At 46.1% G+C, this 13400-nt stretch overlaps 1 protein-coding gene across 1 annotated transcript in view; it reads right to left on the minus strand.

The window, feature by feature from the left end:
- The window catches only part of LOC139405603 (uncharacterized), a 21829-nt gene extending 12847 nt beyond the window's left edge, over positions 1 to 8982 (minus strand). The window contains exon 1 of the mRNA XM_071148011.1: positions 8923 to 8982. The gene's annotated coding sequence lies outside the window, so the exon portion shown is untranslated. The remainder of the gene's footprint in view (positions 1 to 8922) is intronic.
- Between the last annotated feature and the right edge of the window lie 4418 nt (positions 8983 to 13400).

Genomic DNA, 13400 nt, shown 5'->3' on the forward strand with positions numbered 1-13400 from the left:
GGGAAAAAGAAGGAAAAAACAAGGCTATATACAGGGGGTACCAAGTCAGTGTGTGGGGGTACAGGTTAGAGGTCATTTGTACACGTAGGTAGGGGTGAAGTGACTATGCATAGATAATAAACAGCCAGTAGCAGCAGTGTACAAAACAAATGGAGGGGGTCAATGTAAATAGTCCGGTGGCCATTTTATTAATTGTTCAGCAGTCTTATGGCTTGGGGGTAGAAGCTGTTAAGGAGCCTTTTGGTCCTAGACTTGGCGCTCCGGTACCACTTGCCGTGCGATAGTAGAGAAAACAGTCTATGACTTGGGTGACTGGAGTCTCTGACAATTTTATGGGCTTTCCTCTGACACCGCCTATTATATAGTTCCTGGATGGCAGGAAGCTTGGCCCCAGTTATGTACTGGGCCGTACGCATTAACCTCTGTAGCGTCTTACGGTCAGATGCCCGAGCAGTTGCCATACTAGGCAGTGATGCAACCGGTCAGAATGCTCTCGATGGTGCAGCTGTAGAACTTTTTGAGGACCTGGGGACCCATGACAAATATTTTCTCCTGAGGGGAAAATGTTTTGCCGTGCACTCTTCACAACTGTCTTGGTGTGTTTTGACCATGATAGATCGTTGGTGATGTGGACACCAAGGAACTCGAAACTCTCGACCCGCCCCACTACAGCCCCGTTGATGTTAATGGGGGCCTATTCAGCCCGCCTTTTCCTGTAGTCCACGATCAGCTCCTTAGTCTTGCGCACACTGAGGGAGAGGTTGTTGTCCTGGCACCACACTGACAGTTCTCTGACCCCCTCCCTATAGGCTGTCTCATCATTGTCGGTGATCAGGCCTACCACTGTTGTGTCGTCAGCAAACTTAATGATGGTGTTGGAGTCGTGTTTGGCCACGCAGTCGTGGGTGAACAGGGAGTACAGGAGGGGACTAAGTACACACCCCTGAGGGGCCCCAGTGTTGAGAATCAGAGTGACAGACGTGTTGATGCCTACCCTTACCACCTGGAGGCGGCCCGTCAGGAAGTCCAGGATCCAGTTGCAGAGGGAGGTGTTTAGTTCCAGGGTCCTTATCTTATTGATGAGCTTCGTGGGCACTATGGTGTTGAACGCTGAGCTACAGTCAATGAATAGCATTCTCACGTAGGTGTTAATTTTGTCCAGGTGGGAAAGGGCAGTGTGGAGTGTGATTGAGATTGCGTAATCTGTGAATCTGTTGGGACAGTATGCGAATTGGAATGAGTCTAGGGTTTCCGGGAGGATGCTGTTGACGTGAGTCAAGATCAGCTTTTCAAAGCACTTCATGGTTACCGACGTGAGTGCTACGGGGTGGTAATCATTTATGCAGGTTACCTTTGCTTCCTTGGGCACAGGGACTATGGTGGTCTGCTTGAAACATGTAGGTATTACAGACTCAGTCAGGGAGAGGTGGAACATTTCGGTGAAGAAACCTGTCAGTTGGTCCGGCATGCTTTGAGTACACGTCCTGGTAATCCATCTGGCCCCGCGGCTTTGTGAATGTTGACCTGTTTATGGTCTTGCTCGAGAGCGTTATCACACAGTCATCTAGAACAGCTGGTGCTCTCGTACATGCTTCAGTGTTGCTTGCCTCGAAGCGAGCATAAAAGGCATTTAGCTCATCTGGTAGGCTTGCGTCACTGGGCAGCTCGTGTCTGGGTTTCCCTTTGTAGTCCGTATTAGTTTTCAAGCCCTGCCACATCCGACGAGCGTCATAGCCGGTGTAGTAGGACTCAATCTAAATCCTGTATTGACGCTTTGCTTGTTTGATGGTTCGTCTGAGGGCATAGCCGAATTTCTTATAGGCATCCGGATTAGTGTCCCGCTCTTTGAAAGCGGCAGCTCTAGCCTTTAGCTCAATGCGGATGTTGCCTTTAATCCATGGTTGGATATGTATGTACGGTCAATGTGGGGATGACGTCGTCGATGCACTTATTGATGAAGCCGATGACTGAGGTGGTATACTCCTCAATGCCATTGGATGAATCTCGGAACATATTCCAGTATGTGCTAGCAAAACAGTCCTGTAGCGTAGCATCAAACCTTTAGTTTTTGCTTGTAAGCAGGAATCAGGAGGATAGAATTATGGACATACAGTGGGGCAAAAAAGTATTTAGTCAGCCACCAATTGTGCAAGTTCTCCCACTTAAAAAGATGAGAGAGACCTGTAATTTTCATCATAGGTACACTTCAACTATGACAGACAAAATAAGGAAAATCACATTGTAGGATTTTTAATGAATTTATTTGCAAATTATGGTGGAAAATAAGTATTTGGTCACCTACAAACAAGCAAGATTTCTGGCTCTCACAGACCTGTAACTTCTTCTTTAAGAGGCTCCTCTGTCCTCCACTCGTTACCTGTATTAATGGCACCTGTTTGAACTTGTTATCAGTATAAAAGACACCTGTCCACAACCTCAAACAGTCACACTCCAAACTCCACTATGGCCAAGACCAAGGAGCTGTCAAAGGACTCCAGAAACAAAATTGTAGACCTGCAACAGGCTGGGAAGACTGAATCTGCAATAGGTAAGCAGCTTGGTTTGAAGAAATCAACTGTGGGAGCAATTATTAGGAAATGGAAGACATACAAGACCACTGATAATCTCCCTCGATCTGGGGCTCCACGCAAGATCTCACCACGTGGGGTCAAAATTATCACAAGAACGGTGAGCAAAAATCCCAGAACCACACGGGGGGACCTAGTGAATGACCTACAGAGAGCTGGGACCAAAGTAACAAAGCCTACCATCAGTAACACACTACGCCACCAGGGACTCAAATCCTGCAGTGCCAGACGTGTCCCCCTGCTTAAACCAGTACATGTCCAGACCCGTCTGAAGTGTGCTAGAGAGCATTTGGATGATCCAGAAGAAGATTGGGAGAATGTCATATGGTCAGATCAAACCAAAATATAACTTTTTGGTAAAAACTCAACTCATCGTGTTTGGAGGACAAAGAATGCTGAGTTGCATCCAAAGAACACCATACCTACTGTGAAGCATGGGGGTGGAAACATCATGCTTTGGGGCTGTTTTTCTGCAAAGGGACCAGGACGACTGATCCGTGTAAAGGAAAGAATGAATGGGGCCATGTATCGTGAGATTTTGAGTGAAAACCTCCTTCCATCAGCAAGGGCATTGAAGATGAAACATGGCTGGGTCTTTCAGCATGACAATGATCCCAAACACACTGCCCGGGCAACGAAGGAGTGGTTTCGTAAGAAGCATTTCAAGGTCCTGGAGTGGCCTAGCCAGTCTCCAGATCTCAACCCCATAGAAAATCTTTGGAGGGAGTTGAAAGTCCGTGTTGCCCAGCAACAGCCCCAAAACATCACTGCTCTAGAGGAGATCTGCATGGAGGAATGGGCCAAAATACCAGCAACAGTGTGTGAAAACCTTGTGAAGACTTTGTTTGACCTCTGTCTTTGCCAACAAAGGGTATATAACAAATTATTGAGATTAACTTTTGTTATTGACCAAATACTTATTTTCCACCATAATTTGCAAATAAATTCATAATAAATCCTACAATCTGATTTTCTGGATTTTTTTTCTAATTTTGTCTGTCATAGTTGAAGTGTAAATTACAGGCCTCTCTCATCTTTTTAAGTGGGAGAACTTGCAGAATTGGTGGCTGACTAAATACTTTTTTGCCCCACTGTATTTGCCAAATGGAGGGTGAAGGAGAGCTTTGTATGCTTCTCTATTTGTGGAGTAAAGGTGGTCTAGAGGTTTTTTCCTCTGGTTGCACATGTGGCATGCTGGTAAAAAATTTAAGTTTCCCTGCATTAAAGTTCCCGGCCACTAGGAGCGCCGCTTCTGGGTGAGCATTTTCTTGTTTGCTTATGGCCTTATAGAGTTGGTTGAGTGCGGTTTTAGTGCCAGCATCGGTATGTGGTGGTAAATAGATGGCTACGAATAATATAGATGAGAACTCTCTTGGTAGATAGTGTGGTCTACAGTTTATCATAAGGTTCTCTACCTCAAGCGAGCAATACCTCAAGACTTCTTTAATATTAGACATCGCGCACTAGTTGTTATTCACAAAAAGACACACACCCCCACCCCTCGTCTTCTCTGTTCTGCCGGTGCATTGAAAATCCCTCCAGCTCTATATTATCTGTGTTGTCGTTCAGCCACGACTCGTGAAACATAAGATATTACAGTTCTTAATGTTCTTTTGGTAGGATAATCGAAATTGTAGGTCATCAATTTTATTTTCCAATGATTGCATGTTAGCAAGTAGAACTGATGGCAGCGGAAGTTTACTTGTTCGCCTACGGATCCTCAAAAAGCAGCCTGATCTGCGTGCTCTTACGTCTTCTCTTCATACAAATGACGGGAATCTGGGCCTGTTAGAACAACATACTCTCCTGTCTGTACAACAAACTCTCCTGTCTGTACAAGACACTCTCCTGTCTGTACAACATACTCTCCTGTCTGTACAACATACTCTCCTGTCTGTACAACATACTCTCCTGTCTGTACAACATACTCTCCTGTCTGTACAACATACTCTCCTGTCAGTACAACATACTCTCCTGTCAGTACAACATACTCTCCTGTCTGTACAACATACTCTCCTGTCTGTACAACATACTCTCCTGTCTGTACAAGACACTCTCCTGTCTGTACAAGACACTCTCCTGTCTGTACAACATACTCTCCTGTCTGTACAACATACTCTCCTGTCTGTACAACATACTCTCCTGTCTGTACAACATACTCTCCTGTCTGTACAACATACTCTCCTGTCTGTACAACATACTCTCCTGTCTGTACAAGACACTCTCCTGTCTGTACAACATACTCTCCTGTCTGTACAACATACTCTCCTGTCTGTACAACATACTCTCCTGTCTGTACAACACACTCTCCTGTCTGTACAAGACACCCTACTCTCAGCACAAGACACTCTACTCTCCACTCTACTCTCAGCACAAGATACCCTACTCTCAGCACAAGACACCCTACTCTCAGCACAAGATACCCTACTCTTAGTACAAGACACCCTACTCTCAGCACAAGATACCCTACTCTCAGCACAAGACACCCTACTCTCAGCACAAGATACCCTACTCTTAGTACAAGATACCCTACTCTCAGCACAAGACACTCTACTCTCAGTACAAGATACCCTACTCTCAGCACAAGACACCCTACTCTCAGCACAAGACACTCTACTCTCCACTCTACTCTCAGCACAAGACACCCTACTCTCAGCACAAGATACCCTACTCTTAGTACAAGATACCCTACTCTCAGCACAAGACACTCTACTCTCAGTACAAGATACCCTACTCTCAGCACAAGACACCCTACTCTCAGCACAAGACACTCTACTCTCCACTCTACTCTCAGCACAAGACACCCTACTCTCAGCACAAGATACCCTACTCTTAGCACAAGATACCCTACTCTTAGCACAAGATACCCTACTCTCAGCACAAGATACCCTACTCTTAGCACAAGATACCCTACTCTCAGTACAATATACTATACTCTCAGTACAAGATACCCTACTCTCAGCACAAGATACCCTACTCTCAGCACAAGATACCCTACTCTTAGCACAAGATACCCTACTCTCAGCACAAGATACCCTACTCTTAGCACAAGATACCCTACTCTCAGTACAATATACTATACTCTCAGTACAAGATACCCTACTCTCAGCACAAGATACCCTACTCTTAGTACAAGATACCCTACTCTCAGTACAAGATACCCTACTCTCAGCACAAGATACCCTACTCTTAGCACAAGATACCCTACTCTCAGCACAAGACACCCTACTCTCAGCACAAGACACTCTACTCTTCACTCTACTCTCAGCACAAGACACCCTACTCTCAGCACAAGATACCCTACTCTTAGTACAAGATACCCTACTCTCAGCACAAGACACTCTACTCTCAGTACAAGATACCCTACTCTCAGCACAAGACACCCTACTCTCAGCACAAGACACTCTACTCTCCACTCTACTCTCAGCACAAGACACCCTACTCTCAGCACAAGATACCCTACTCTTAGCACAAGATACCCTACTCTTAGCACAAGATACCCTACTCTCAGCACAAGATACCCTACTCTTAGCACAAGATACCCTACTCTTAGCACAAGATACCCTACTCTCAGCACAAGATACCCTACTCTTAGCACAATATACCCTACTCTCAGCACAAGATACCCTACTCTCATTACAAGATACTCTACTCTCAGCACAAGACACCCTACTCTCAGTACAAGATACCCTACTCTCAGCACAAGATACCCTACTCTCAGCACAAGATACCCTACTCTCAGTACAAGATACCCTACTCTCAGTACAAGATACCCTACTCTCAGCACAAGATACCCTACTCTCAGCACAAGATACCCTACTCTCAGCACAAGATACTCTACTCTCAGTACAAGACACCCTACTCTCAGCACAAGACACCCTACTCTCAGCACAAGATACTCTACTCTCAGTACAATATACTATACTCTCAGTACAATATACTATACTCTCAGTACAAGATACTGTACTCTCAGTACAAGTTACTCTACTCTCAGTACAAGATACTATACTCTCAGTACAAGTTACTCTACTCTCAGTACAAGATACTCTACTCTCAGTACAAGATACTATACTCTCAGTACAAGTTACTCTACTCTCAGTACAAGTTACTCTACTCTCAGTACAAGATACTATACTCTCAGTACAAGTTACTCTACTCTCAGTACAAGATACTCTACTCTCAGTACAAGATACTCTACTCTCAGTACAAGATACTCTACTCTCAGTACAAGATACTCTACTGTCAGTACACTCTTAGAAAAAGGGTTCCAAAAGGGTTCTTCAGCTGTCCCCATAGGATAACACTTTTTTGTTCCAGGTAGACTGTTTTTGGTTCCAGGTATAAACCTTTTGGGTTCCATGTAGAACCCTCTGTAGAAAGGGTTACAGAGGGTTCTACATGGAACCCAAAGGTGTTCTACCTGGAACCAAAAAAGGTTATCCAAAGGTTTTCCTATGTGGACAACCCTTTTTGGTTCTAGATAGCACCTTTTTTTCTCCAAGATATCCTACTCAGTGCAAGTTACTCTACTCAATACAAGACAGATAATCTACTCACTACAAGATACCCTACTCAGTATAAGATAGTGAGTAAACTATCTACTACAGTACTCACAACCAGTGAACGTTAGAGTGCATCCCTTCAGTTATGGGTTCTTGACTTGTTATCCAGTCATTCACCTACAGATTGACATATAATCTCCCACTGTCAAATATTTCATCTGGGGTGTTTTGCCAAGCCAACGGTCTAATGGGTGCAGACTGCTGTCATATCAGTGAACAGAATAACTGTCACCCAACTGTCACCAACCTAGCCAAAAACAAACAGCTGAAAACCTCACAGTACAACTAAGCTACATCATAATATCAGTAAGTTTGAAGATCCCAAAAATGAATAAATAACACCTATCAACAAGAAGACTAAATCCATGAGAGTGTATTAATTCCATTAAGATGGTAATGTGTGTTTTTCTATGTGTGTACCAGTTCTTTTTTTGACTCAGGTAAGTCCCAGTGTCAGTTTACAGAAACACCTGTTCTCCCAGCTCACAAAGCCTCCCACCTGCGTATCCGTTGGCAACAACATGGCCCCATTCACTCTAAAGCAAAATTAAACAAAGACACAGAAACACACCTTACCCTCAGAGAAACTTAAGAGTCCAAGCTGATCCAATCAGAAGCTGTGTTTTGGGGTAGTAGTGGGAGAGAGTACTGTTACCATCATCCTCATCCTCCTCCCAGCTCCCTCTCTCTGTGTGTTCTCTGTCATCTTTGCATTATGTATCTATACAGTAACACAAACCTACCCCACTAGTTTACCCCCCCCCCCCCCCTCTCTCTCCTCCCCCTTCCATTGTTACTCCCGCCTTCCTTCTTGCTCACAGGACGGCATTCCAGACTCGCTCAGTGTGTCACCTTCTGACCACGCACACACACTTATACTGTATGTACACATGCATATGTATCGTCCCCTTCCATACACACATACAGTACAAACACATGCTGCCATTTTGTATTGATCAGTTGACCCTGAAAAGTCAGTCAGTAGATTTACAACTACACTACATGAGATGTGACGCTGTACCACACACACACACACACACACACACACACACACACACACACACACACACACACACACACACACACACACACACACACACACACACACACACACACACACACACACACACACACACACACACACACACACACAAACAGCCATATCAAAATCAATCTCTCTGTCTCCTGCTGTGACATCACAGGGACAGGGTTCTGATAATGATGTGAAACTGAGAGAAGAAAAGAGAGAAAGAGGGAAAGGGAGCGAGCAAGAGAGAGCCTAATCCTTCTCAACCCACCCTAGGTAACCTTTCCAGGTGAAGCAACATTGGGATGTATAACTCTAACTGTACAGAGTGAGAATGTTAGATTACATGAGCGGAGACCAAGCTGAGTCGGGTTACCTGTGTAATGGGGAATCAACAAAGGCTTGCATTAGGAGACCTCCACACAGCTCATATGAGCCTATACTTTCAACACTCCTTTTCCCCGGGGGAGTTACTTTTTGGAGATGTCTAAAAGATAGGTAAGACAGAGAGAGTCTTGGGGCAATGTGAGGGTTGGCCAGTTCAGGGCTCTGACTGAGATAAATAACATCAACTTATCAATAGCACAGGTCAATAGGTCTAAAGGTACTCCCACATATTGATTATATATCTGTCAGTGTGTTAAGTGTCATGTTGATGCCCACAAACAAGGCAGATCTAGACAGGACAATATCTGCATTATAAGAAATACATGAAAAGGTTGAAAATGACTTAAAAAACATTTACCTCAGACTTGTAGCTGTTCCGCTCTGTCGTCTGAAGCGTGAGCTGAGAGACTTCCTTCCTGAGGGAACAAAGAAGCGTCACACCACCGGTAGAGACATCAGTATCACACTTTAATTTACATATACAGTGTGCTGTGTTCCTAACAGCATCCTTTCCTTGTCTCCTTTCCTTTATGACCACTGTCTCGTCAGCAGTATTCCTCCTTCATGACCACTGTCTCGTTAGCAGTATTCCTCCTTCATGACCACTGTCTCGTTAGCAGTATTCCTCCTTCATGACCACTGTCTCGTCAGCAGTATTCCTCCTTTATGAACACTGTCTCGTTAGCAGTATTCCTCCTTCATGACCACTGTCTCGTTAGCAGTATTCCTCCTTCATGACCACTGTCTCGTTAGCAGTATTCCTCCTTTATGACCACTGTCTCGTTAGCAGTATTCCTCCTTCATGACCACTGTCTCGTCAGCAGTATTCCTCCTTCATGACCACTGTCTCGTTAGCAGTATTCCTCCTTCATGACCACTGTCTCGTTAGCAGTATTCCTCCTTCATGACCACTGTCTCGTCAGCAGTATTCCTCCTTCATGACCACTGTCTCGTCAGCAGTATTCCTCCTTCGTGACCACTGTCTCGTCAGCAGTATTCCTCCTTTATGAACACTGTCTCGTTAGCAGTATTCCTCCTTCATGACCACTGTCTCGTTAGCAGTATTCCTCCTTCATGACCACTGTCTCGTTAGCAGTATTCCTCCTTCATGACCACTGTCTCGTTAGCAGTATTCCTCCTTCATGACCACTGTCTCGTTAGCAGTATTCCTCCTTCATGAACACTGTCTCGTTAGCAGTATTCCTCCTTCATGACCACTGTCTCGTTAGCAGTATTCCTCCTTCGTGACCACTGTCTCGTTAGCAGTATTCCTCCTTCGTGACCACTGTCTCGTTAGCAGTATTCCTCCTTCATGACCACTGTCTCGTTAGCAGTATTCCTCCTTCATGACCACTGTCTCGTTAGCAGTATTCCTCCTTCATGACCACTGTCTCGTTAGCAGTATTCCTCCTTCATGACCACTGTCTCGTTAGCAGTATTCCTCCTTCATGACCACTGTCTCGTTAGCAGTATTCCTCCTTCATGACCACTGTCTCGTTAGCAGTATTCCTCCTTCGTGACCACTGTCTCGTTAGCAGTATTCCTCCTTCATGACCACTGTCTCGTTAGCAGTATTCCTCCTTCATGAACACTGTCTCGTTAGCAGTATTCCTCGGTTTCCTCTAGATGTGGCTGTGAAGGCAGCATGGTTTATTCTCAGTAGCAGAATGTGGTCTGAGAGGGCAGCTGAACAACCACACCGGTTTATACTGCATGGGAATATAAACAGACACAAACAGAGGCAGGCGGGCGAGCAGACATTCACTCAATCAGTCACTGTCTCACTCAGTCACTGTCTCACTCAGTCACTGTCTCACTCAGTCACCGTCTCACTCAGTCACCGTCTCAATCAGCCACCGTCTCAATCAGCCACCGTCTCACTCAGTCACCGTCTCACTCAGTCACCGTCTCAATCAGCCACCGTCTCAATCAGCCACCGTCTCACTCAGTCACCGTCTCACTCAGCCACCGTCTCAATCAGCCACCGTCTCAATCAGTCACCGTCTCACTCAGTCACCGTCTCACTCAGTCACCGTCTCACTCAGCCACCGTCTCAATCAGCCACCGTCTCAATCAGTCACCGTCTCACTCAGTCACCGTCTCACTCAGTCACCGTCTCACTCAGCCACCGTCTCACTCAGCCACCGTCTCACTCAGCCACCGTCTCACTCAGCCACCGTCTCACTCAGCCACCGTCTCACTCAGTCACCGTCTCACTCAGTCACCGTCTCACTCAGCCACCGTCTCACTCAGCCACCGTCTCACTCAGTCACCGTCTCACTCAGTCACCGTTTCACTCAGTCACCGTCTCACTCAGCCACCGTCTCACTCAGTCACCGTCTCACTCAGTCACCGTCTCACTCAGCCACCGTCTCACTCAGTCACCGTCTCACTCAGTCACCGTCTCACTCAGCCACCGTCTCACTCAGTCACCGTCTCACTCAGTCACCGTCTCACTCAGTCACCGTCTCACTCAGTCACCGTCTCACTCAGTCACTGTCTCACTCAGTCATTCATTCACTCACTCAGTCACCAGCTCGCTCACTAACTCACTCGTATGTTCAGGAGACATATGATTTGGCATGAGTCCTCAGATCCTCAAAAAGTTCTACAGCTGCACCATCGAGAGCATCCTGACTAGTTGCATCACCGCTTGGTATGGCAACTGCTCGGCATCCAACCGCAAGGCTCTACAGAAGGTAGTGCTTACGGCCCAGTACATCACTGGGGCTAATCTCTCTGCCATCCAGCAGTAGGCTCCCAAGTGGCGCAGCGGTCTAAAGCACTACATCTCAGTGTTAGAGGCGTCACTACAGACCCTGGTTTGATCCTGGGCTGTATCACAACCGGCTGTGATCGGGAGTCCCATAGGGCGCACTATTAGGTTAGGGGAGAGTTTGGCCAGGGTAGGCCGTCATTGTAAAATAAGAATTTGTTCTTAACTGACTTGCCTAGTTAAATAAAAAAATATACCAGGCGGTGTAGGAGGAAGGCCCTAATAATTGTCAAAGACTCTAACCACCGAAGTCATAGACTGTTCTCTCTGCTACCGCATGGCAAGTGGTACTGGAGCATCAAGTCAAAGTCCAAAAGTCTCCTTAATAACAGCTTCTATCCCCAAGCCATGAGACTGCTAAACAGTAAATCTAATGGCTACCCAGACTATTTTCATTGACCCCTTTTTTTAAGCTGCTGCTGCTTGCTGTTAGTATCTATGAATAGTCACTTTACTCCTACCTACATGTACATGTTACCTCAATTACCTCGACTTACCTGTACCCTCGCACATTGACTCGGTACTGGCACCCCCTGTATATAGTCTTGTTGTTATTTTATTGTGCTACTTAAAAATAAAAACTGATATATATATATATATATATATATATATATATATATATATAGCAAATGTTTTCTTGCTTACTTAAAAATCTGAATTGTTGGTTAAGGGCTTGAAGGTAAGCATTTCACGTTAAGGTCTACACATGTTGTATTCGGATCATGTGACATAACATTGTAACATTTATGTATAATCTGTAATAAGAAAGGTACAGTACTTACATGTGTTTGTGCAATCTCTAGTGAAGCAACAAGTTACAGCCATCACCCCTTAAATCCACCAGTAACAGACAGTCAGCCAGTAGCAGTTAGCCAGTAGCAGTCAGCCAGGGGCAGTCAGCCAGTAGCAGTCAGCCAGGGGCAGTCAGCCAGGGGCAGTCAGCCAGTAGCAGTCAACCAGGGGCAGTCAGCCAGGGGCAGTCAGCCAGTAGCAGTCAACCAGTGGCAGTATATATATATATATATATACACTGCTCAAAAAAATAAAGGGAACACTTAAACAACACAATGTAACTCCAAGTCAATCACACTTCTGTGAAATCATACTGTACACTTAGGAAGCAACACTGATTGACAATAAATTTCACATGCTGTGAAATGGAATAGACAACAGGTGGAAATTATAGGCAATTAGCAAGACACCCCCAATAAAGGAGTGGTTCTGCAGGTGGTGACCACAGACCACTTCTCAGTTCCTATGCTTCCTGGCTGATGTTTTGGTCACTTTTGAATGCTGGCGGTGCTTTCACTCTAGTGGTAGCATGAGACGGAGTCTACAACCCACACAAGTGGCTCAGGTAGTGCAGCTCATTCAGGATGGCACGTGGCAAGAAGGTTTGCTGTGTCTGTCAGCGTAGTGTCCAGAGCATGGAGGCGCTACCAGGAGACAGGTTAGTACATCAGGAGACGTGGAGGAGGCCGTAGGAGGGCAACAACCCAGCAGCAGGACCGCTACCTCCGCCTTTGTGCAAGGAGGAGCAGGAGGAGCACTGCCAGAGCCCTGCAAAATGACCTCCAGCAGGCCACAAATGTGCATGTGTCTGCTCAAACGGTCAGAAACAGACTCCATGAGGGTGGTATGAGGGCCCGACGTCCACAGGTGGGGGTTGTGCTTACAGCCCAACACCGTGCAGGACGTTTGGCATTTGCCAGAGAACACCAAGATTGGCAAATTCGCCATTGGCGCCCTGTGCTCTTCACAGATGAAAGCAGGTTCACACTGAGCACATGTGACAGACGTGACAGAGTCTGGAGACGTCGTGGAGAACGTTCTGCTGCCTGCAACATCCTCCAGCATGAACGGTTTGGCGGTGGGTCAGTCATGGTGTGGGGTGGCATTTCTTTGGGGGGCCGCACAGGCCTTCATGTGCTCGCCAGAGGTAGCCTGACTGCCATTAGGTACCGAGATGAGATCCTCAGACCCCTTGTGAGACCATATGCTGGTGCGGTTGGCTCTGTGTTCCTCCTAATGCAAGACAATGCTAGACCTCATGTGGCTGG

The sequence above is a fragment of the Oncorhynchus clarkii genome, chromosome 3 (genome assembly GCF_045791955.1).
Source record: "Oncorhynchus clarkii lewisi isolate Uvic-CL-2024 chromosome 3, UVic_Ocla_1.0, whole genome shotgun sequence".
Classification (NCBI taxonomy): Eukaryota; Metazoa; Chordata; class Actinopteri; order Salmoniformes; family Salmonidae; genus Oncorhynchus; species Oncorhynchus clarkii.